The sequence below is a fragment of the Carcharodon carcharias genome, chromosome 26, assembly GCF_017639515.1.
Source record: "Carcharodon carcharias isolate sCarCar2 chromosome 26, sCarCar2.pri, whole genome shotgun sequence".
In the NCBI taxonomy this organism is placed as follows: domain Eukaryota; kingdom Metazoa; phylum Chordata; class Chondrichthyes; order Lamniformes; family Lamnidae; genus Carcharodon; species Carcharodon carcharias.
In genome coordinates, this window is record NC_054492.1 from 11,205,437 (window position 1) to 11,229,232 (window position 23,796).

The 23,796-nt window shown below is 41.4% G+C and overlaps 1 protein-coding gene and 1 pseudogene across 1 annotated transcript in view; one reads left to right on the top strand and one right to left on the bottom strand.

Annotated features, from left to right (window-relative positions):
* adamtsl3 (ADAMTS-like 3) overlaps positions 1-23,796 on the bottom strand; it is a 604,254-nt gene that overhangs the window by 416,278 nt on the left and 164,180 nt on the right. The window lies entirely within an intron of this gene.
* On the top strand, positions 21,215-21,380 carry LOC121270079 (annotated as a pseudogene).

Sequence of the window (23,796 nt, forward strand, 5' to 3'; positions counted from 1 at the left end):
ATCATAGCAAAGGAACAAGCCTGTGCAACACCCAGAGCATCCTCAGTAAAAGAGGAAGTTTCTCCTACCATCATATTTCTTTCATCTTCATTCAGTGTTTACCTTAGTCACAGCTTCCCTGTTGAGCCTGAGCCTATTCAGGTACTGCAACTTCATTCTCTCCAGCTAATTGACTCTTGTAATAGATCCTCTCTCGGCCATCTTCCTCCTCTCCCTTCTTGCACTGAGATATCTGCCAGTTGCCTGATTATCTGAAAACTGGGCCAGAAAATTCCTTTGTATTATTTACTTCTGTCACTATGATGATGATACTTTGAAATATTTGGCTACCCTAACATCAATACCTCTAAATCTGATCTGAAGATAAATAAAACTCTTTTTATTGCTTTATTGCACAATTCTTCAAAAAAGCTTTTCATAATTGGTATTCAACAAATTAAACTGGCCTTCTCAAGCACACTATTGGATATCATCAATTCTCAGAGCAGCACTGTACTAGTGGTCTTGCCAAGGGTAGGTCCTCTGTTCATTTCTTAATGCCTCACGGTTTTGCACTTTCCTCCTCAGTTGTATGTAAAAGCCTCCCATTTTCAACTTCAATGAGCAATAGTATTTTTGACTAGGGGAAAGAATACAAAAGGTGGTTTCCCTTTGCCTTCCTTGTTTAAACTTGCTTAAAGGACACATAGTCCTCTTCCCAAAGGATCCCCCATCTGTTAGCAGCCATTGTCCTTCGAGGTTCTTGCTCTTCAGTCATCACCTCTGAAAATTTGCTGGTTCTACCACTGGCCATGGCTCTTAACCCTGATCACAGGATCCTTACCTGGGCCTGGGGTGACTCGCAAACGGACAGGAGCAACCACGCCCCGAGGTTTCAAATGACCCTACTACCCAGAATATATACAATTAGAGCTTTGGTAATTTTGCCCAGTACAGTTGCACTGTTTACACAGGTCTACATTTTTTTCACTGAAGTGAACAGAGTCCTTTACTGTGGCATTCTTTGTTCATGAGCACAGGGCACAGCAGCTTTACTGCACTTCAGTATTGCCTGCAACCTGCACAAGCAATTTCAAAATGCAGCTGATTTCCACAGCATGCTCTGTGATCTCTTTCTGCAATTTTTCAGATTTCATTGGTGCTGAATAATTCAAATGTGTACTAGTTTTAGCTATAATAGATTTTGAATGCATTATGCCTCTACAAAGTGCCTTGGGATATTTTTTAATTACATTAAAAAGCTACGCAAATGCAAGTTGTTATCGTTAAGTATACTTTGCAATCAGTTTATTTTCTCAAGTTTTCAAGTGGAGTTGATTATAAATGGTGGGAGGAATGTAAGGGAAAGGAAGTGAACAAGGACAGTCTGGAGGAACAGATATCCAGCCTGCATGATTAAATGGCAATGCTATCAGAAGCAAATACCTGGTCAATTTGATTGATTTTGTTCCAGGCCAGTATTGTTTTCAGACAAAACCTCTTGATGCTAAGCTTTGCCAACAACTTGTACTGCCTACCAAATGTCTTTAGTATCCACTTGCATTGTCCTGAGTTTCAGCAACTCTTTGCCTTGATATTGATGGAGGCATGCATTCCTTGCCAGGCACAACAGTCAAAGCCAAAGTCACTAATATTCACTTTCAGATGCTTTGGAACAGCTTTGACACTGAAATGAAGAAGGATTTCAGTGGTCACTCAACTGCTCTCCATTACAGAGGTTGAAGGAAAAAAACTGAAAAATGACACTGAGAAAGTGAATGGGACTGAGAAAGTCATAGTAAGTCTGGTATGATGAAAAAGTGTTCATAAGCTTTTTATAAATGATTTTCTGAACAATCTTGCATTTGAATTATGTCCACAACTGATTAATGTACTTTTTGCAAGAAGAAAGCCCTCAGCGGTGCCTCCTTATGTTTCCACCAACATTCTCAGCTTTTACTTCCATAAGAAGTAACATTCCAAGATAATTTTTTCTCTACTTGGGACAAATATGCTACTTTCATAACATCAACCTTCAGGTGCAGAAAGTTCCTTTGTATTTTTCATTGTTATCACTGCGATGGGATAGAATCAGACACCTCCTTTCTTGGCTGAAAAGCTTAAAGCGAGGTGGTCGTGACTCCAATCTTCTCCACAGTGCCTCCAGCATGTGTCTCTTTCTTCTTCCTGTCCTTAATAGGATGCAGTACTCTGTTGAATCTCATCTCCTCACTATATTACCTGATCATCCCCTCCTGTGTTTTCAGTCTACTAGGTCTCCTTGGTCTCTTTCAGCCTTATCCTTAGCTATTTTATTGATGAAATCCGAGTACTGTCCATCTCTTCTCCGTACGGGTAGTACTTTACACAAAGCTGTATTAAATCTCATCTTTCATTCTTTGGCCTACTTCATTATTTTGTACAACTAAATATGTAATTTCTGAGTTGCTTTCTCTGCTTCCACAGTCCCATCTAGTTTGATATCATGTGCAAATCTGAGCATTTTGCATGGGGATCCGAATATCTCATACATATACTGTCAATAATTAGTGCTCCCAGCACCAAGCCCTTTGTACGTCACTTAATGATTTGCCCCTTCCTCCCCCTCCTGCACTTTGCTTCCAAGACCTCAGACAAGTTTATCTGTGTATTTATCCTGAATCATCATGGTTTTGAGTTTAATTAATTGCATATCATGTGGACCTTATCATCTTTTGGAAGAGTTAAGGTTCAGTTAGGGCTGTCATTTCCTGTAAGAGGAGGAGGAAGACTTGCATTTATGTAACATTTTTCACAACCACCGGTTGTCTCAAAGTGTTTTGTAGCCAATGAAGTACTTTTCTGAGGTGCTGTCATTATTGTAAACTCCCACATATAGTGTTCTGATAATGACCAGATAATCTTCATTTGTAATGTTGATAGAGGGTTAACTATCGGCCAGGACATGGGAGACAACTCCCCTGTTCTTCTTCAGAATTGTGCCATGAAGTTTTTATATCCACCTGAGAAGGCAGATAGGGCCTCATCTGAAAGACGGCACCTCCAACAGTTCAGTAGTCCCTCAGTACTGCACTGGAGTGTCAGCATTGACTTTTTGTGTTCAAGCCCTGGAATTGGACTTGTATCTAGAACCTTCGGACTCAGAGGTAAGAGTGCTACCAACTGAGCCACTGCTGCCATACAAATAAACCTAGAATGTTGAGGAAGCATTGACCCAGCAGGATCTTCCTGTGAATAACTGCAGTTAACTTGATTATTGTTCTACAGATAATCCTCAAGGTCACTTTGACAATCAATTCCATTATGTTAGGTGGAATGGAAATTAGAAAATACAGTTGCCTTTGTCTGTATGTTTCATTCTTTTGAACATGAGAACCACATTAGTTTAGTGACATTTACTTAAACTGCCACTCACAAATCATGATACTGGCAGATCAAAGGAGAGTTGTGCTGCTTGGGATGAAAGCCAGCTTGGCACTTTGAGAAATAAAAGTCACTGACCTCATCAATGCAATCACTAAACATTCTCATACCCGACTCTAAATGAGGAAAATAAATATTGTGATCAGTAGCATGGTTAAGGCAAATGCCTTCCCACTTTTGAACACTATTCCTGTGGGACCTATCAAGCACTGTCCAATCCTATGTTGTGAATGGCCACCCCGTCACAAGTGTTGCCATTTCCAGCATTACAAACAACCATTGCTTTCTTCCCCACATGTTCCGATTGTGTATAAGCTGTTGGAAACAGCATTTTGTATACATACAGGTGTAGCCAAGGATCATAAACCACTTGGTGACAGTCAACAAGGAAGCTAGGAGTAGACCAGTACTCTTAAGAGCTACCTATCCCTTTAAACAATGCTGGCACCTGGAGAGCCAGATAATAGTGATATCATGGCTCCTTCCTGGATGACAGCCACATACGTGCACAATAAGGATTCTGTGGTCAAATATCACCAGAGCGTTCACTAAATGAAAAATCTTTTGTTCATGAAGGTCATGAAATTAATGAGAAGAGTCTAATGCCCTGGGTAGCAGCTGTGATACTGTGAAAGAAAGCTTGTTCATCAGTGAACACTGGTTCCATCTGATTCCTACTCTCTACAGGTAAAGCATTAAAGGTGTTCTTCCCTTGAGAACGCTGCAGTTGTCATTTACCTGATACGTATTTTTTGCTGTGAACTGACAGAAATCTAATAGGTTAGCTTGGAAGAGTGCATTATTCTCCTGAAGCTTTCATGCTGAAGAGGAACTTTTATTTCTGTAGCGTCTTTCATGACCTAGGATGTCCCAAAGTGCTTTGCAGCCAGTGGAGTACCTCTGAAGTGTAATCACTGTTATACTTGTGTGAAATTTATGGTGTTGTATCCTTAACCTCTTCTTGAAGACCTGTCCCCAATTCAGATGTTGCGTGCAGTTCACTGCAAAGTGATTGGCACAAAATAATTCCAGGGTTTTTTGATAACTCAGAGGCAATCCATTTCTGTGACAAAGACAGAGCACCTCTGCCTTAAGGTACGGATCCTGGAACAGTGACTGGTGTGGCCAGAATGCCTCAGGGATTACTGCACCTACATTTAGTGACCCCACTTGAGCTTTATCCTCATCGCAATTATGCAGTATATTCTGAACTCCCAAAGAACTACCCAACACTTATCTCTCCATAAGTACCAAAATCAAGACTAGCTAAAAAAAAAAATTCAGAGACAAAGAAAATGAAAAAAAAAACATAGGCTAACTGACCAGCACCAACTAATGCAGGAAGTAAATTGCAAAGGGAAAATTAAAACTAAAAAAAATTTCAGTCATGTAATTGCTTTAAGTGGCCTGCGGGTTCCTTTGGACGCCTCTTTTATGCATGTGAAGCTCAGATCATGAGTACTGCTTCAGTAGGGTTGCCAACTGTAATGAAATGCATTCCTGGAGGTTTTATCACATGACTTGCCCTCACACCCTTGCCAATAGTTAGCCAACACATCCATTTTTGTGATGCACTGCCTTCCTGCAACAATTGGAAAGCAAAAAGGACTCATTACCTAGTTAACTGTCAGCCAAGCAGCCTTTTCTCCCGTTATCAATATTTTTATATCTGGTAAAGAGAAATGTTCAAAGAAAATGACGGAAAATAACATATTTTTCAACGTCCCAATGATTTTTCTCCAGGGTCGCACACGTCAGTATCCTGGACATTGATCTTCAATTCCTGGAGACTCCAGGCCAATCCTAGGGGGCTGGAATCCCTCAACCTCAGCCAAACTCAAAATTTGGAGCTTAAAATTGCACACTGGGATGTTAACATTTCAACGAAAATCCATTTGATCGTGGCATTATCTGCCCTCCATTTGCCGATTGAAAATGATGCGGTCCCACACTGGCGAGTCTGCAGATCTAATTTCCCAACTTGTGACTACTGTGTTGCAAAGTCCCACCCACCAGTGGTGCTCTTTCAAACTTATCCTATAGCATATTGCATTCATAAATGTAAAAGCAGTAATACAATTTAGCTTGGATTTTTTTGTAAAAGAGCGATCTCCACCAGCCAAACAGAAAGTCCACTTATTTAATGATACCAGAGCTGCAGTCAGAACCACCCACATAATGTGAGCAAGCTCCAGGCATTGGAAACGTTCTCCTTAGGCATTCACCCATTCGGAGGTGAAAAATAGTTTCTTGAAGGCCTGCAGAACTCAAAGAGACACAAGACAGATCGTCACTTGGGAGGAAGCTCGGAAACTTGTCAATCTGAAAATGTTAGAAGATTGCTGCAAGGCTCAAGGTCTTCCGCTTTGCTGATACTTACGTAGAAGTGTTCCTGCAGGATTTTAAGAACACTAGAGAGGCAATGTTTGAGACAGACAGAATAGGAAGTAGCTCAGGTCAAGTGTAAAGTGACGCCCTGGGCAGTGACAACTAAAAAAGTCTCACATTGCCATTTAGTGCAGCAAGACATTGAATGGCTTTACAGGATGAAGCAAGGTTAGAAGAAAGAGCCATACCTTTGCTAATGGACTGTCTTAGCCTGCTTGCCACTCATGAGCTCTATATACTACACGATTCTGAAGTGTTCAATATTTTACTGTCAAGTAGGTGCAGTGCCTTTCCAACCCCAGGTTCCACCAGGAGCAGAATAGGATATGGAAGAGTTCACATTGAGTTGGACTTGGTATGCTGAGCCAGTGGCTGTTACGGGCATGAAATTGAACCTGGAGAGGACAAAGGTATCAGTGGATTTGAGATCTGGATGGAGGTGTGCATTGTTTAAAAATTGGCAATGGATGATCTTCATGATAGGATGGATCTGACGTTGGAATTTCAGCTGCAAACAAAGCAAGGAAGCAATGTCGAGCACTGTTGGGTTGAGTCTGAGCAAGCAGCAAGGGAGAGGGTTGAATCAGAGCCCAAAGAGGACTGTTTCTGGCAAGAATGAAAGGAAAGGCTTTCATCCTCCCTATGTTTAGTTGCAGGAAGTTTTGTGTGAAATATGACAATGTTGGGCAGGCAGTCAGATAGCACTACAACTGTCATGGGATCAAGAGTGGCAGCAGAGAGGTAATGCTAGTCATCAGCAGCATTGGTAGTAAAGCTGTCCCTATGGTTACAGGTAATATCCCCGAGGAGCCACACATACATATAAAAAAAGAGATATGTTTGGAGCTTAGGGGTAGGTTGTTTGGGCACCAGAGAAAATGAGAATCCAGAGATAGATCTTTGAAAGTTGATGCAAAAGTGGACAACAGTAAGAGACTGAGTGAGCAGCCAAGAGAAATTAAAAGTCTAAAGGACACAGATATCACGGGGGGGATGAGAGAGCTAACACGACATAGACACCGACGATAGCATTGGTGAGATGACGGCTAAAGAGAATTGCCTTTCTTCATGAGAAAATTAATCAGGAGGGAACAGAAAGGGTATTACATTAGTCATTGCAATATTAGGTAATATTACAGTAGCAAGCCATTCTTGATGTTTGACTGGCCTTTTCAAATGCATTATTTAGGGTCAGGTTACAGTGCAGGAGCAAGGTACAAAAGCAGTTAAGTCCAGGGAGACCAGAATTTCCCCAAATTGCCAGCAATCTAAGAGTTAACACCAGCACTTTAACAAGGAACAGCCTTCCCTACATAATTTAGTCTGGAGCATTAATTGAAGTCCAGCCTTCCTACATGCATCGTAGGTTTTTGTCTACTTCTTAATTATACTGATGAATGACAAAATCTAAATCAACACTCTCAGAATGACAGGTCTGTCGTTCAAAAGGAGACTGTTATTTTCATTGGCACGTGCAAATGAAATCCTGCTTAAACAGGTCTTTCAGTGTTACATGTCCTGTAGTACATTGATTGACAGGAACATTATATTGCTATTTTTACGGAGCTACACTGCCTTTGGTGTACAAACATAGCTGCTTACTGAAACATTTTAAAACCATTTCAGCCATGGCTCATTTATAGCACTCCTGCTTCTGAATCAGAAGGTTGTAGGTTCAAGTCCCACTGCAGAGTAATGAGCAGAAAATCCAGGCTGACACTCGAGTGCAGCACCACTGTGGGAGGTGCCATCTTTTGGATGAGAGGCTAAACTGATGCCCCATCCGGCCTCTCAGATGGACATAAAAGATTCCACGGTACTTTTTCAAAAAGGGGCAGGGGAATTCTCCCTGGTGTCCTGGCCAATATTCATCTCAATCAATATCACAGAAACATATTCCATTGCTGTTTGTGTGGGACCTTGCTGTATGCAAATTGGCTGGTGCATTTCCCTAAATTGCAGCACTTCGAAATTACTTTATTGGCTGTAAAGTGCTTTGAGATGTCCTGGGATTATGAAAAGTGCTGTTTAACATGCCAAACCAGTAGGGTAACAGTCATATCAATCAAGCATTAACTAATGAAGTGTATAAAGAATAGTATACAAGAACCATTAGTTAATATGATCCAGCTTCCACTGGTGTGGTCACTGTACAAGCTACTCCTAATTGATTTCCAGGGTAAGAGGCTACACAATGTAGAAAATGAAATTACCTTCTACTGAACTTTACAGTGAGTAATATTGAGTCCATTCATTGATTAAATTACTTAATAAAAACAAATAAACCTATTGAAGGAAGGCAAGGCATATTTATTTCTTTAATTTTGCTGAATAACGAAACACATAACAACCTGAACATCATAATCAAATGATGTGTCATGATTTTCTGTCACTGGAAATGAAAAATTTAAGATCATTAGCTTTCAAAATAAACTATGGAAGATCCACTCACTCCATTAGTGACTAATTGTACCTTTTAATGCAAAATCCATAATTGTTAGTTTGATACTTTTTCCACATATAAGCTGAGTATAACTAAAGCCAATGTTATGTCATAAAAACAAACCCTTCATCCCAGGAAAGAAGTGTTTAATTATCATTCAATGCAGAACAGACAAGATGCCAACATGTATGTTTTTGAAATGTGAGCTCACTGTACTTTAACATACATTATAAAGATTATGTGGTTTATCATCTTAAAGTGGGGGTATATGAATTTGAAAACTACATGGGGGGGTAGGTACAGGGCACAGGTTAGCATGCAGTGTATGAAGGGCCATGGGGGTGGGTAAAGGGGCATGAGTTGGCATGGATGGGGTGTGGGGAGTGTGTTGGGGGTGAGGAGATGAGAGCTGGAGGGCCTTACTGGTTTTGTTGTAACTGGGAGGAAGTCTCAGAGCACCGAGGCAGGCCTTTCAAACAGCCCGCCACTCCACTCAGCAGCGCATGCGGCTGCCTCCATACTGTTTCCTGGATAGATGGGCCTGACTTCAGTTAGCACCTACTAATTTCCCAAAATTTGGAAATTCCCTGATTCTGCGCATCCCGACCCAGAAGCAAAAGCTCTGACCAAGGTGTTTAAATTGAAAACATACAAACATGCGAATTAGGAGCAGGAGTGGGCCATTCTGCCCCTCCAGCCTGCTCCAACATTCAATAAAATCATGGTTGATCTGATTGTGGCCTCGGCTCTACATTCCTGCCTACCTCTGATAAGCAAAGGGGCGAAAGGTTATCAAGAAAAAGAGATTTACTTAGGGAGACCAAGAGAATCTATTTGCTCTCGAGGGGGAATACAGAACAAAAGAGTGCATCTTAAAAAGAAACCTAAAATGGAGTTCAATCATTTAGGGGGGCAATCAGGAAGCCATTTTTCACACAAAAGGGTCCTGGAAATCTGGAACTCTCTCTCAAAAAGCTGCGAATGCTCAGTCAACTGAAATTTTCACCCCTGAAGTGAATAGATCTTTGCTCAGTAAGGGTCATCAAGGGATGTGGATTTCAGGTGAATAAATAAAGCTGAGGTACATACAGATCAGCTGAGTGAAGGCTGAGACAGGTTTGAGGGGCTGAATGATCTACTCCCATTGCTATGTTCTTATATTCTGAAGGAATGTAAAAAGGGCCACAGCTGGACTTCATTTATCTGGATTACCAGTCTCACTCCAGGAAGATCCAGGGACCACTTTACAACAAAATAAATTACTGTTCATATTTCAGTCCAGTCTGATAAAGGTGGGCTGTGGTTTCCCTATCTCTGAAAGTAGAAACTGAGCCTGAAGATCTGGTACACTGTGCTTAGAACCCCAGTTGAAGAGTGGAACTTACAAAGCTCTGCTTACTTGCTACCAATTGTGGCCGCTTCTGATCTTGCTTTTAGTAACAATCAGTGGCTATACCTACACCAAAAGCATTCCCAATACCTTTGGTGCTTAGGGGCAAAATCTTCTTCATCCCAACTGAATGTTATTTTTTTAAAAAAAACTCTAATCTGTTTACACAATTTAATTCCACAATCAACCATGCTTGCACACTCAGCATGTTTCAAAGTTAAAGAAAGGAGAAATTTCTCTACCTCCTTTAACCTGACACAACCTTTGTAAAATATATCACGGCTAAATGTTCTTCTTGCAGCACAGATAGCGAGCTGAATAAATCAGCAATCCCACAAGCTGAAACTAAACAATTGCATCAAGGCTATCAATCTGTTCGCTACACCAAAAACCTGACATCTGTACATCATTTCCCTGTATTTATAGCCAGTGGCAGAAAGCAGACTCCAGTCTGCATACAAGATGTGTGGTTTCATATAACATTACTTACAATAGGCAGACAATAATCTTGTTTATTGTCTCAGAAGTTCTTGCACAAAACATGTACTACATACATCAGTAAAAAAACCTACTCATTGCCAATATTTTTACAATAAAGGCCAACAGTCTAATGTAGCCACTCCTCATAAAATGCAACAATTGTTATTTACGTTCTGGAACGGCAATGTACTCACATTACTTTCTGGTTTAGAAGAGGAGTCTAAGTACATCTGTGGTGCAGCTGCCTAAAGGCATACTGATACACAAAACATTACCCATCTTGGTTTAATTTAAAAATGATATTGAGTGGTGCTTCTTTTTTAAAAATGTATTAGGATACAAAGTTGAGATTCATAATATCGGCGCCATGAACACTATTTTTCAAACAGAACATTTTATCGTGTCAAAAATGCAAATGTGTCATAATTTGATAATTGCACAAACAACTGTCGCACTATTAACAAAATTAGAGGGATTCTATTCCTTCGTAACAATGTCCCATGTGCTGTGATCGGCAGACCGCAGCCAAAATTCTATCAGCATCTGAGCTTAGTACCTCATCACCTACACAGTGCAAGGTCCAACATCTCAGAATTTGGTGGTGACATATGGTGGAATCCTCCTTGGGTACTTTGTCAGCAGAACCCCTATGTCACAGAGTGAGGTTATAATATTACAAAATCACATCTTCAGGAAGGATCCTTACTGCCAGGAGTGCTCAAAAGGTGTTCAGATGCTTACTCCCCAGGATGTTCTGCCCATTAAAGGTAATTTATTAATAATAATAATAATAATAAGGTAAAAGTTAAAAAATCATGGGAAGTCCCAACTGAAATTTCTTACATTGCAAGCAGGTAAGGTTATGCAAGCCAGGAGTGTGAATTTGTAAATTTATTGCCATGGCCCATTAGTTAGAGGTCGATGATGGGTGACTATCTGAAGAGTAGCTTGAGTTGTTGATATCTCAGGGGGATGTGAACACACAGCTGTAGGGATGGATGTTGCCATTGACCTCAGGCTCCTGAAAGGTACATTTCATTGGAAAGTCAATAAACAGCTTGAATTTTTGGATGCAAGGATTGACAATTGCGAGGAAACTAACAGATATGCCTGTAATTTCAGATCTCATATAATTTGTAACTGAATTCTGCTACTGCTGGGAAAATCAATTCTGCGTGGAAGTTGAAACGCTTGTATAATGGCTATCTTGGCAACTTGCTGAGATAAGCTTAAAATTAGCCTATCAACTCAATGTGGATGAAAGTGGCTTCCTCTAATGAAAAACATTTTGTGAAATCTGGGAACAAGTGCTTCCAAAAGTATGTATCCTGCATTGGTAGTTCTTTCTGTAGCCATGGAAACCCCAGTACTCGTGGCAATTTCGCCTTCTGGTAACCTGAACAATGCACAATGTAGAAACCTAAGGCTCTTGGCCAGTGTGTCAGGATAATTTTCTGAGCTCATGCTGATGGCATGGAGTCTCATGCAATAAATGTGAGCTTACAGTTGGACTACTGTAAATTTATTTATAGTCCAAAATCTCGTTGTATCTATGATCAGTTTCAGTACCTCATCACACTTTGGATGCATGTACCTACATCCAAGCATGTGGAAACAGTTATGATGGAAGCCTCCTGGCATTTTACAGCACAAAAGGAGGCCATTTGGCCCATCATGCCTATGCCAGCTCTCTGCAAGAGCAACTCGCTTCGTCCCACTCTTCCCATAGCCCTGAAATTCTTTTCTCTTTAAATAATGATCCCTTTCAGGCTAGCTGCATGTCAACTATCACATCAAAACACAAATGGCAATTTTACAAACTCACGCTTCCACATGGGAGTTTCTATGCCTAGAGTGAATAAAGGCACGCTCATATTGGGGAAATCATGGATGCACTTCCGTTGAGTACCTATGCACTGTATCAATGATTTCCTCACTTGAGTGTAAGGGTCCTCTAAACTCTAAGTCTGTACATAGATATATACATAGGTATATATGTACATAAACACACACAATTAAACAATTCTGTATATATTAGTTACAACATGAAAACAGTTCCATTCACCCAAACAGTCTGCGCTTAACTCCAGTTGAGCACTCTTCATCACATTACCTACTTTTTTCCCGTATCCTCCCCTTTTCCTTCATCCCATCTAATCTTGATGTTAACAGTTTTTGTGTCAACTTGACTCTAGTAGCATTGTGTATGGCATAGTGATCATTTTCAATTTTCCACGGAGGAAGATTTTCAAACTTTTTAATGCCATAATTTCTCTGCAACTTCATGTCTTTCTAGGGGTAACAAAGAAATAGGGCCATCTGTGACTCACAAATGAAGCAGTGTACGCAGTTCCATAATGTAATTTTCTGTCAGGACTCTAATCACCAAGATTTTGGGCTGTACACTTTTTTATTCTTTCATGTGAGCATCACTGACTAAGCCAGCTTTTGCTGCCCATCCCTGTTTGCCCTTGAGAAGGTGGTGGTTAGCTACCCTCCTGAACCACTGCAGTCTGTGATGCGGGTACTATTAGGACTTCTCCGTAGCTTGGTACAACTGGTAAGGATGGCAGATTTCCTCCCCTAAATGATGATATCTTCATGGCACCATTACTGACGCTAGCTTGCAATCCCAAATATTTATTCATTCATTGAATTCAAATTCCACCAGCTGCTGTGGTGGGATTTGAACCCATGTCCCCAGGACATCCTCTACAGTAACTGGCCACTGAAGGGCCTCAATAAGCCCAAAGGGTATGCAGGCCACCCGATTCCTCCACTACCCCCATAAGGTTTGAGACAGGTCAGACCACATGCTACATTTTATAAGCCCCCCACCCCCTTCAAAGCTGCTGGCGGGAGAGTGTAAAATCCGGCTCCATATACCTGACTAATCTTATAGATGAACCCTTACTTGTCTATGCTTCAGGGGGTATTTTCACTTGCCTTGATATCTAGAAGCAATTTATAACATGGTCATTTTATAGTATGGAGCTTGAGTATTGCTGAAAGAAGAGACATGTATAAGCAATCAGGATACTTCACAAGAATACCAATATAAGGAGAAAACAACAATTTATACTGTATGTGAAGAGAGTGCCGATTGGTTGGCAAGTGGCATTGCCATGGGGAATGAACCAGTGATGGTAATCGACAGTTAACTGCCATGCATTGTTTGAAATTTAAGCCAGAGAGCCCCAGTCAGGGTCACACTGCCTGGCTTAAATTTCAATCAATGCTTGGCAGTGAAGCATCAGTCACCATCACTGGTTCATTCTCCATGACAACGCCGCTTGCCAACCAATCAGCACTCTCTTCACATACAGTATAAATTGTTGTTTTCCCCTTATATTGGTATTCTTGCAAAGTGTCCTGATGAGTGCAAGACAAAAAGCTTAGATATGTCTCTTTTTTCAGCAATACTAAGCCAAGTCTTAATTAACATTATATTGTCACCAAATACAGAAGTACCTGACTTGTTTCACATGGATTTATTTCAAAGACAATGGAAAGCCTTTTGCTTCATTAAAATTCCATGATAGGTTCAATGATCAATGCAGAATAGGATAATGAACCCTCAGAAAAATACAACCTGAATCAAGCAACATCACGATAATGTTAGGTTTGATCTTTTTTTAAAAAAATTAGGCACCCATCTTAACACCATGTTTGTATTTGAATTGAGTGACCTGACTTCTCCCTGAGGTGAACTGCCATTTGCTCAACAAATCATCAGAACATTGCATTAAGCTAAGTCAGGTCAGGATTTCTCTAAATGCAGCTAGATTTAATCCCTTAAACACAATGACAGAATTAAATTAATCTCAAGCTAAATCTTGAACAAAAATATTTCATTCTGTCGCAACAGGAATACCACTGAATACTTACTGCATTCTGATCAAAAATTTGGAATGCAATCTAATCTAGCAAGACTATGTTTTCACATTGATTAAAAGTAAGCTTTGAAAAAATGCATAGCTTGCAATTTTTTTTTAAACTGGATGTATTTTGTCTTTTATTTTAAAGTGGGCTTGCTAAATCTGAATGTGGCAAGATTAATCAGTTCAGCTACATGTGGCTTCTTTCTCTCAATTTAAATGTTTTCATTTTGAAGGGAAAACGGTAAAGAAACATGAAAGAACAATGCAAATACAAATTTGCTCCAGATGGATTATACACACAACATGCAACATGATGTCAACACCAATAATATCAGTGTCAAAGGAAGAGGTTTTTTTTTAAGATCTGGAATAGCTGCACTCAGCATCTGATTTCTCATTTATGTTTGTTGCATCGGATCTAAAGCAGCTTCATACAGCGCGATAACATCCATGCTACATATTTTTTCCATCGCTCTATGCAGCATTACAGAGCAAAATATTTCTGAAAATACACCAGAAAATATGAAATATCTGAATCACAATGGCAAAACTGTGGGCCCTCCAGTCCAGTTTCAAGCGAGATAACATGAGGAAAGAGTCTCTTGAAATTATTTGTTTGGTTAGAATTCCGTGCTGCCAAAGATGAGGGATTTCAATGCTTGGGCTCCAAGACACATGCTCCACTTTTAACATCATAATGACTACTTCAAACATTCCCAAGTCATGGGCCATCCACATTGTAAACTGCGTTTCATATTTCTCATATTTATCTCTACAGCTTCTCAGATGAAACAGGCCACAAACATATAATTTTGTGTTGTAGCCTTTGAACACGCCAGTCCAACCTGGTGCTGTCCTTCAGGTGAGACATTAAGCAGAGGCCCCATCTGCCCTCTCAGGTGAAAGGTAAAAGATCCAATGGCAGTATTCGAAGAACAGCAGGGGAGTTCTCTCTGGTGTCCTGGTCAGTTTTTATCCCTCAGCCAACATCATGAAAAACAGGTGATGTGGTCATTATCATACTACTGACTGCAGGACCTTGCAAATTGGTTGTTGTATTTCCCACAATAGTGATTATACTTCAAAAGTATTTCATTGGCTGTAAAGTGACTTTGGGATGCCTTGAGGTTATGAACAATGCTACATATCCCAATTGCTTTATTTTTAAAAGGAATAAGGGTTTCAGATGAAATTTCAGTTTAAACCAGGTCTCATCCCTCTATGCTGTTGCCTTTACATCCAATTGAGGTGCTGGTTCTGTAATCACTCCTTCAATTTCCTTCCTAAATAAACACTATTTAGATTGTATTTCTGAAAAACAAAAAATCTGTTCCTTTTTCTGATTCCATTTTGTTTTCGGAAATGATTTGACTTAAAGACAATGAGAACTTCAAAAGGCATATGTTCCCCTAAGGAGTTAGTAAACTAAGGTTGTAAATACTGGACTAAACCGTAGTGTGAAATTTTCAACCACAAGCCATTTACCCGAGGCATTGGCTCACAAAAATATGTCAGAAAAGAGCAGCCATTTTTGTTTCACACACCGAGATCAGCAGCCAAACGGCATTCGTGTATTCTTCATCTTTTCCTGCTTTACTGTTTAGTTACAGCACAGAAAGAGGCCATTCGACCCGTTGTGTCTGCGCTGGCCGAAAATAAAAATAAACTAGCCACCTTTTCTAACCCCACCTTCCAGCAACTGGTCCCATAGCCTTGCAGGTTACAGCACTTTAGGAGCTGATCCAGGTGCTTTTTGAAGGAGTTGAGGGTTTCTGCCTCCACCACCAAACCAGGCAGCGAATTCCAGATACCCATCACCCTCTGGGTGAAGAAGTTTTCCCTCATATTTCTTGATCTCCATTCTCACTATTTGTTTTTGTCGGCACAAGCGGCCTGGTGGTTGGATTTACTGTCTTAGGTCATTGGGAAATGAGAGAAAGCAGGTGACATCTAGAAAACCAGGACACGCTCACGATTCACGGACATAACAAAAGCTTCTTACTCGAGCTAAAAAAAAGGATTTTGTTTTATGACCTTGTTCTCATTATTGCAATGAGATAGACAGATCTCCACGATGACCTCTTGATTTCTCTTGTTCTCCAATGATGAGGGGTAGGAATTATCAATCGAGTTCTTGTTCTTCCACTTTAAGAAGAACATGTTCCACGTGGTGCCTACAATGAATCTTAAGCAACCTTATGTGTCAGCAACATCTTGGTTGGTAGCACTCTCAACTCAGAGTCAAAAGGTTGTGGATTCAAGTGCCACTCCAGATACTTGACACACCCATCCAGGTTAACACTTCAGTGCAATACTGAGGAAGGGCTACACTGTTGGAGGTGCCACCTTTCTGATAAGGCTTTAAAGTGAGATCCCATCTACCATTGACAGTGGGATGCAAGACATCCTATGGCACTATTTTGAAGAAGGGCAGGTGAGTTCTCCCAGTTCTCTTTTTCAATATTTGTTCCTCAACCAACATCACTAAAACAGGTCACCATATTGGCATTTGTGGCACTTTCCTGTGAGCAAATTGGCTGCCATGTTTCCTACAATTCAACAGTGACTACCCTTCAAAAATTTGGGACAAACTAAGTTCATGCAACGCATTACGTAAATGCAAGTCTTTTTTTTTTAAATATAAATCGCTGTGATGATTAAACTAAGCTTTCTTTCGAAAGTTAAAAAAAAAGCTACTTTGTGTTCAGTTTCTATCTTTTCAGTGGATGCCTGAAGCATGCATTTTAACATCCAAACTGTGGGCCAGTCAATGAAGAGGAACACTCAATAATTCTCATTCAGTTGTGAAATGCGAATAGGAGGCATTTAAGCAGCTGAAACAGCACTGTGTAAGGAAAGTCAGCTGTTAACTGACTAATGCTACTGTGAAATGTAGCACACCAGGGTTAGAAGTGTGGAATTTACAGGGTGGGTACTGGAGGTCTGTCGAGAAGCATGCATGGAGTAGACTGCTCCCCAAAGTGCCTGGTGCAGCACACAGGGGAGGTAATGGCAGAAAGTGTGAATCCTGTCTGCTGCACCTGCAGGAGTTGGAAAGACATCAAGAAGATGTCAGAGTTCAAGAATTCTGCTCTCCAAGATAAACACCTCCCTGAGTACCCATGTAAAAAGTGGTCCTCTCAGCAAACAGTTTAATCCTTTAAAGTCAGGAAATAATGAGCAGAAAGAGTGGGTTAGCTATCCAGGCTATTTAGCAAAATTAGCTGGCAGCATGGATACAAAATTGGCTAAGGGACAGAAAGCAGAGAGTCGTGCGAAACAATTACTTCTCAGACTGGAGCGAAGCATACAGCGGTGTTCCCCGGGGTCAATACTAGGAATACTGCTCTCTTTGATCTGTATTAGTGGCCCAGACTTGGGTACACAGGGCAAAATTTTAAAGTTCACAGATGATACAATACTCAGAAACACAGTAAGCAATGAGGCGGCTGGTAACAGATTCAGGAAGACATGGGCAGACTGGTGAAATCAGCAGACAGGTGTTAGACTATGTTTAACAAAAATAATTGCGAAGTAGTACATTTTAGTCGGAAGAATGAGGAGAGGCAATGTAAGCTAAATGATACAATTTTAAATGAGGCACAGGTACAGAGTGACCTGGGAGTTCTCATGCATAAATCCTGTAATTTGTAAGTTGAACGGGCTGATAAAAAGAAACACATCTGAGATCCTTGACTTTATTAATAGAGGAATAGAAGCAAGGACCTTATGGTAAACCTTTATAAAGCACTGGTTAGGCTTCAGCTGGGGAAGTGTATTCATGTCTGGGCACCACATTTTAGGAAGGATGCCAAGGCCTTGAACAGGGTGCAGAGGAGATTTGCTATGATGATGCTAGGCCTGAGGAACACCAGTTATGTGGAGAGATAGAGATCGGGGCTGTTAACCTGCCTTCTCTGTTCTAAGGAGAAGGGGAAATTTGATAGAGATGTTCAAAATCATGAATGGTTGTGTTAAGAGGAAAAAAGGAGAAACTGTTTCCAGGAGCAGGAAGGCTGGTAACCAGAGGACACAGATTTACAGGTGAATGGCAAAAGACCAAAGGTGACTCAAAGGGTGGTATTTAATGGAGGTGACAGGAGTTGCGCCCACTGGCTGGAGAGCCATTGGGAGCCCCGTGTCGCCTCTTATTGGAAAGGCCCACTGAAATGAGCGCTAATTAATTGGGCAGCGGTACGCCTTTCCCGGGATCAAGGATCCAGGGGATGAGAGTCCCATCCACCGAAAGCTGCCAACCAGAGGCCAGTAGCAACCAAAAAGAGGCCAGCAGCTCTTCATTGCTCAGCAGAGCTACTGGGAGTGGTGGCAGCTGCCAGCAATGATCCACCTGAAGCCCAAGGTTGCCAAGGGATACAGGCCACAGATGAGTGATAGTGAGATGGGGGCCACAGGGCAGGCGGTGGCTCTTGGAGGGTGACCTCTTCCCGATGATGGGTCTCTCGAACAGGAGTGCCTGACAACAAGGGACATCCCCTCCATCCCCGCCCTGGAATATGGCGAGTAACCCTGGCAGGGTTTGGTTGATGGGGTTGCTTGCAGACCTCGACTGCCCTGCCCATGGCTGGGGACCATTCCTGCCACTTGACCATCACCACCCGCCCCCCCCCCCCCCCCCCCCCCCCCCCCCAACCCACCAGAGGCCTGCAAGCAATCACAATGGGGTTCGGTTGTCAGGTTTCTCGCTTGGCAACTGAATATTAGCAGCAGTGGGATGAGGCCCTTAAGTGGGCATTCATTTCCCACATCAATTGGAGGCAGGGTAGGAAGGCCATCCAGAAGCCTCCAGGCCCAGACTTAATTGGGACAGAAGCAGGAATACGGCATGATCCCCCTGTCACCATCTTGCCTGATTAAATACCCACCGCCTCCATCAAACTCAGGGGAGGGCATTAAATTCCACTCAAGAAAACATAGTCCTTTGTGGTGGAAGTAAATTCAATGACAACATTCAAAAAATACAGGGCTATGAGAAAAGAGTAGTGAGCGGGACAAATTAGATGGTCCTATCAAAAAGCTAAGACAAGCACGATAGGTTACTTTTGTGCTGCATCATTTTCTGGTTCTAAATGCAGTACTTGCATGGAAGCAGTGCATGGAATGTTGGTCAGAAACATTTACTATCAGGAAGCTTACACAGCAATAAAAACAGAAAACGGTGGAAATACTCAGTAGGGCAGGCAGCAACTGAGGAGAGAGAAAAACAGAATTAATGGCCTGGATTTTCATTCAGTCAGGTTGGTGGGAGCCCTTTAAAAAATGGTAGGCAGGTCCCGATAGCGAGATTCCTGACCCTGTTCCCAGGATCTCTAATTTTGTGGTGTTCTTTTAAAGGATGCAGGCTGGTTCCTGTCAGGAACTCGCATCCGGCACTCCCAATCTGGCCAACTACATTGCGGGGATAGGTATCTCCTAGTCCTCTACAAATTTCACGGAGTCGGGCCAGATTTTTAAAGAATTGTAGTTCACAGCCCCTTAGGAGGAGTCATGAACCCTGGTCTGCATGAGGGTACCTTTTATAATGTATGTTCAAAAATGTTCTAAAACCAAAGAACACCACTGTGTATAGTGGGATGTATTAAAAAAAACCTTTGAAAAAAGTAATTCATTGACTCAGCCAATACTTCTCTTATGCTTGGAAGTAAATCTTGACCAAGCTAATAAAAGTGTCAATCATCCAAGCCCTTTTAAGTTCCAAAACCACAAAACACAAACCCTTGAAACCAATTAACTTGTGTCAACAAACACTGTGAAATTGGCTGCAGAAAGCCTGAGCTGTCAATCAAACAATGTTTCCTCTGGGGAACAGGTGTTCTGGTATTTTAATAGCTGTCTGGACTCTCAGCCAAGCCTCATTATGTATGTTTTTCTTAGTCAAGTACGGTCAGTGCAAACACTCCTCATCAATGCAACAGCATGTATGTTGTTGGAAACACTCCTGTCAACATCTCATACAGGTATCTATAAATTGCAACCGGACCCGGATTGTCATCACACTACTGCGCTTAATTAGAACTCCAACAGTGTGGTCATCCACAGCTGCTATGATCAGAAAGTTTGGAAGACCATGGTCACCCATGCCACTTGGCATGGCATTTAGAAAACAACCATGATCTGGTGAAGAAACTCATGCAATGGAAATACAGGTTAGGAATTCAGATATGGATACTCCACTCCAATTCCTGAGATATACTCCCATACTGGGAAACTCCATACTGGAAATGCCAATTTATAAAATGGATTCATACTGTTGTCCTATTGTTGTCACATATGCCACAGTAGCTTCACCTGGAATATACTGCAATGAAAGTAGTGCTGAAACATGAACATGGGAGGACAAAGTTTTGATGAAGATGATGAATTATTGATTTGTGGGGTTTGTATAGCCATGGAACCCAAGTTATCCCTAGCTGATAAGATTGATTCACAACCTATATTTCTGCTACATAGTAGCACAGCTACACATATCAGAAGAGAAAGACAGTGAGGCTGAAGGTAGCAAAGCAGTAAGTCACATTGGGCATGAGAGAAGTAAATGGTGGTGTTTGTAAAAGCCCATTTTACTCTACTGCAGCACCCAGGAATTCAGCACTATCATGCCCCGCTTAAAATAGAGTTTTACACGAATTATTGGGACCAGATATGTAATAATTTGCAACTGTACAGTTTGGAGAAGAAAGGGAGGAACCCAGTAACCAGATCCATAAAGAATGATAGGTTCTTTCTACTGCCGACTGCAACAGCACGCATGGGAGTATGTTTCTGACAGCTGCTGTACTGTCCTCCATGGTGTATGCCTCTTTGATAAAGGAATGTTTGAGCCATCAAAATCTCAACAGGCTGTCAATATTGCTCTGCAAAATCTGGAATTATTTGAGGACTTGTATTAGAAAATGTCATGAGAAGCTGGATTGTGGGATTTGCAAATGCACTTCACAATATTAAGAAATAATGCAGTTCTGGCATTCACTGAAAGGCACCTTGAATCAATATCGGTTCTCTTGATTCATTGTTCAGCAGCTAATTCCTCCTGTCACTTTTATCACTATGCTCTGTTATGGCTTTGGTATCCTGCTCTTGATCTTGCAACACACTGCCTATTGGCAGAGCAAGCGCTATACAGCACACAGCAGATGAAAATTATTTGTTGAAAAATTGGTGGTATTGTTACTGTAGCGTTTCCCTGGTCAGTCAAGGCATTTAACAGGCTAAAATGCTTATCGGCCTTTTGGCTAAGATTAAGTGTAGTATCTGTTCTTATCAGTTTAATATCTGAAACGTCCCTTACCTGGGGGCTAAATATTAGATTGATTTTTGGGGCCAGGAGATGGAACAGGGACTTGCCTCTTAAGATGACCTCCTGGAAAAATCAGCAAACGCACACGGGGGACAAATCCTTCCAGTTTGACACGTGTCAGGATTGTTTCACCTATTACCCATTCTGAACAGATTTGCAAACCTCTCTCAATCTCTTCAGTTTTGCATGTGTTTGTATGATGGGAACCAGCTCCATCCTGTGCCATGAAAGGTCAGTGTCATTTCTGACCATCAGAATTGGAAGCCAGACTAAAGCACAGTGATTTTAAAGAAACTTCTGTCTGTAGTATTCTGACAGAGTTTCCCCTGATGTGAGTGTGCGCGCGTTAATAAAGTGAGTCAGCTCTCAGGGGTGGGTATGGGGTAGAATCGTACCGTGCTTTAGTTGTTGATGTGGATTATAGACAGATGCTCTTCAGGTGATGGGTGTTTGACTAATGCTATGGGTAATGTTTGTACTCTCCTGCCTGGGAGGGCTACTATTCTGAGTATGGTGAGGGAGTCGGCGGGGGGAGAGTCTCTACAGACCTGAGTTCCCTCAGCCCACCATACCTCAATGTAATAACTATGTGATAGGTTCACTTTACAATCTTCCAAGATTCATTTCATGTTCTGGGAAAGATTTTGATTAATTTTTAAAAGCTTTGTTATTTTGATTGATTCAAAGTTTGATGTAAGCTGAATATTGTGTTGTTGTTTGCCTGCTGTTTAATCAATCTTCTATGTAGATTTAGAACTCTCAATAAATTCACTTTTTAATTAAAAAAAATAATGACTCTAGATGCAGCATGAGCTTCACTGTTCCCATGGTGTGCACCTGTTTCTCATTGACGTAATGGTGCCATGAGCCAGGGTGAAAGGTAGCCAAGCTCTCTCAGCAGCCATCCCTCCAACCTTGGGTTACCTACCTGTAACAATGGCAGAAAAAAAAAATAAAATTTAAGGTGTTGTAACAATTTTCAGGAGATCAATGGCTGGTCTGCAGGGCTCTGTGCTCATGGTTGCATGCCAGCAACTTGGAAAAGAATGAGACATGACGAGAAAGAAATCCCTCTTGATTCGTACAAAACACAGGAATGTGCACATGTCTCCGATGGGCAACACACAGATGTAAGCAATTACCCCCATGGAGTAAAAAAACACACCAGACTTATGCCACTTCATATTGGTATTACTAATCAGCAGCAAGATCATTGGCACAGCTGAATAATATATCTGTACTGAGGAAAGTGGTCAACACAGCAGATGTTCCCGGTGCTCACCTGGGTGAAGCCTAATGCATACTAACTGAGGGTCACTGGCAATGTCAGACAGATGCAACATCTCATTAATAGGTCTTTTTGAAGGTGAACAGAGCTCACACACAGTCATGCTGATAAGCCTCAGTCTCTTTAGGTACATCCCTTTCACCATTCTGAGATAGCTCTGCCTGGTACGGGGATAGTGAATCTTCACAATGTCTAACAATGGGACCTCTCTGTACAACTTGCATTCCATCTGATGTGCCAATTTATTTTTGCTCTTGCTTTTTTTTTTTGGCAATTTCAGTGCTAATTCAGCACTAATTCCAATAAGCATGCTGTAAAAATAAAAACTTGGAACTTACAATTTGATTATCGAATAGTCCACTTTCAATTATACCATCAAGGTGACAGAGTACAGCCATATTAATTCAGTCATGGAGATTAGTCATGCTATCACATATGCAATGCACCATAAAGTCATACAGCACAGAAGGAACCCGTCATTAATGTACTAGCTCTTTGAAAGAGCTATCCAATTAGTCCTACTTCCCTGCTCGTTCCTCTAAGCCCTGCAAATTTTTCCTTTTCAAGTATATATACAATTCCCTTTGGAAGGGTCTACTGAATCGGCTTCCATTATCCGTTTGGGTAGTGTGTTCCAGATCATAGCAGCTAGATGTACATCAAAATTTCTCATCTCCCTCTGGAGGAGCAAAATTACTTTAAAATTTAAGGTGTTTTGACAGCTTTCAGGAGATCAATGAGTGACCTGTGTGACTGTGCTACTGGTCTCATGCCAGCAACTATTAGAACAGAATCATGAGACATGAAGAGAAGGAAATCCCTCTTGATTCATGCAAGACAAAGCAATGTGCACACATCTCTGATGGGCAACACAGATGTAATCAAGGTACCACCCCCCCCCTGCCCCACCCCAACCACCCGGCCCCTCCACCCCCCAACCACCACCACCTCCATCCTCATAACTTAACCCTCTAAACACTGGTTTTATTCTGGTGGCTCTGCGCTAAGCCCACTCAAATGTCAATATATTGTTCCTGAGGTGCAATTAGCACAATTCAATCATCTCTCAGAAAAATTTGGGAGTCAGTGTGTGGCACATAAATCATGGTACATGTACCTAAAGCAAAAGTACCATCACAGCAGTATATCACAGGAAAGAAACAGCACAAATGCACGTTGATAAAATAATGGCTCAAAACCATTAGGATC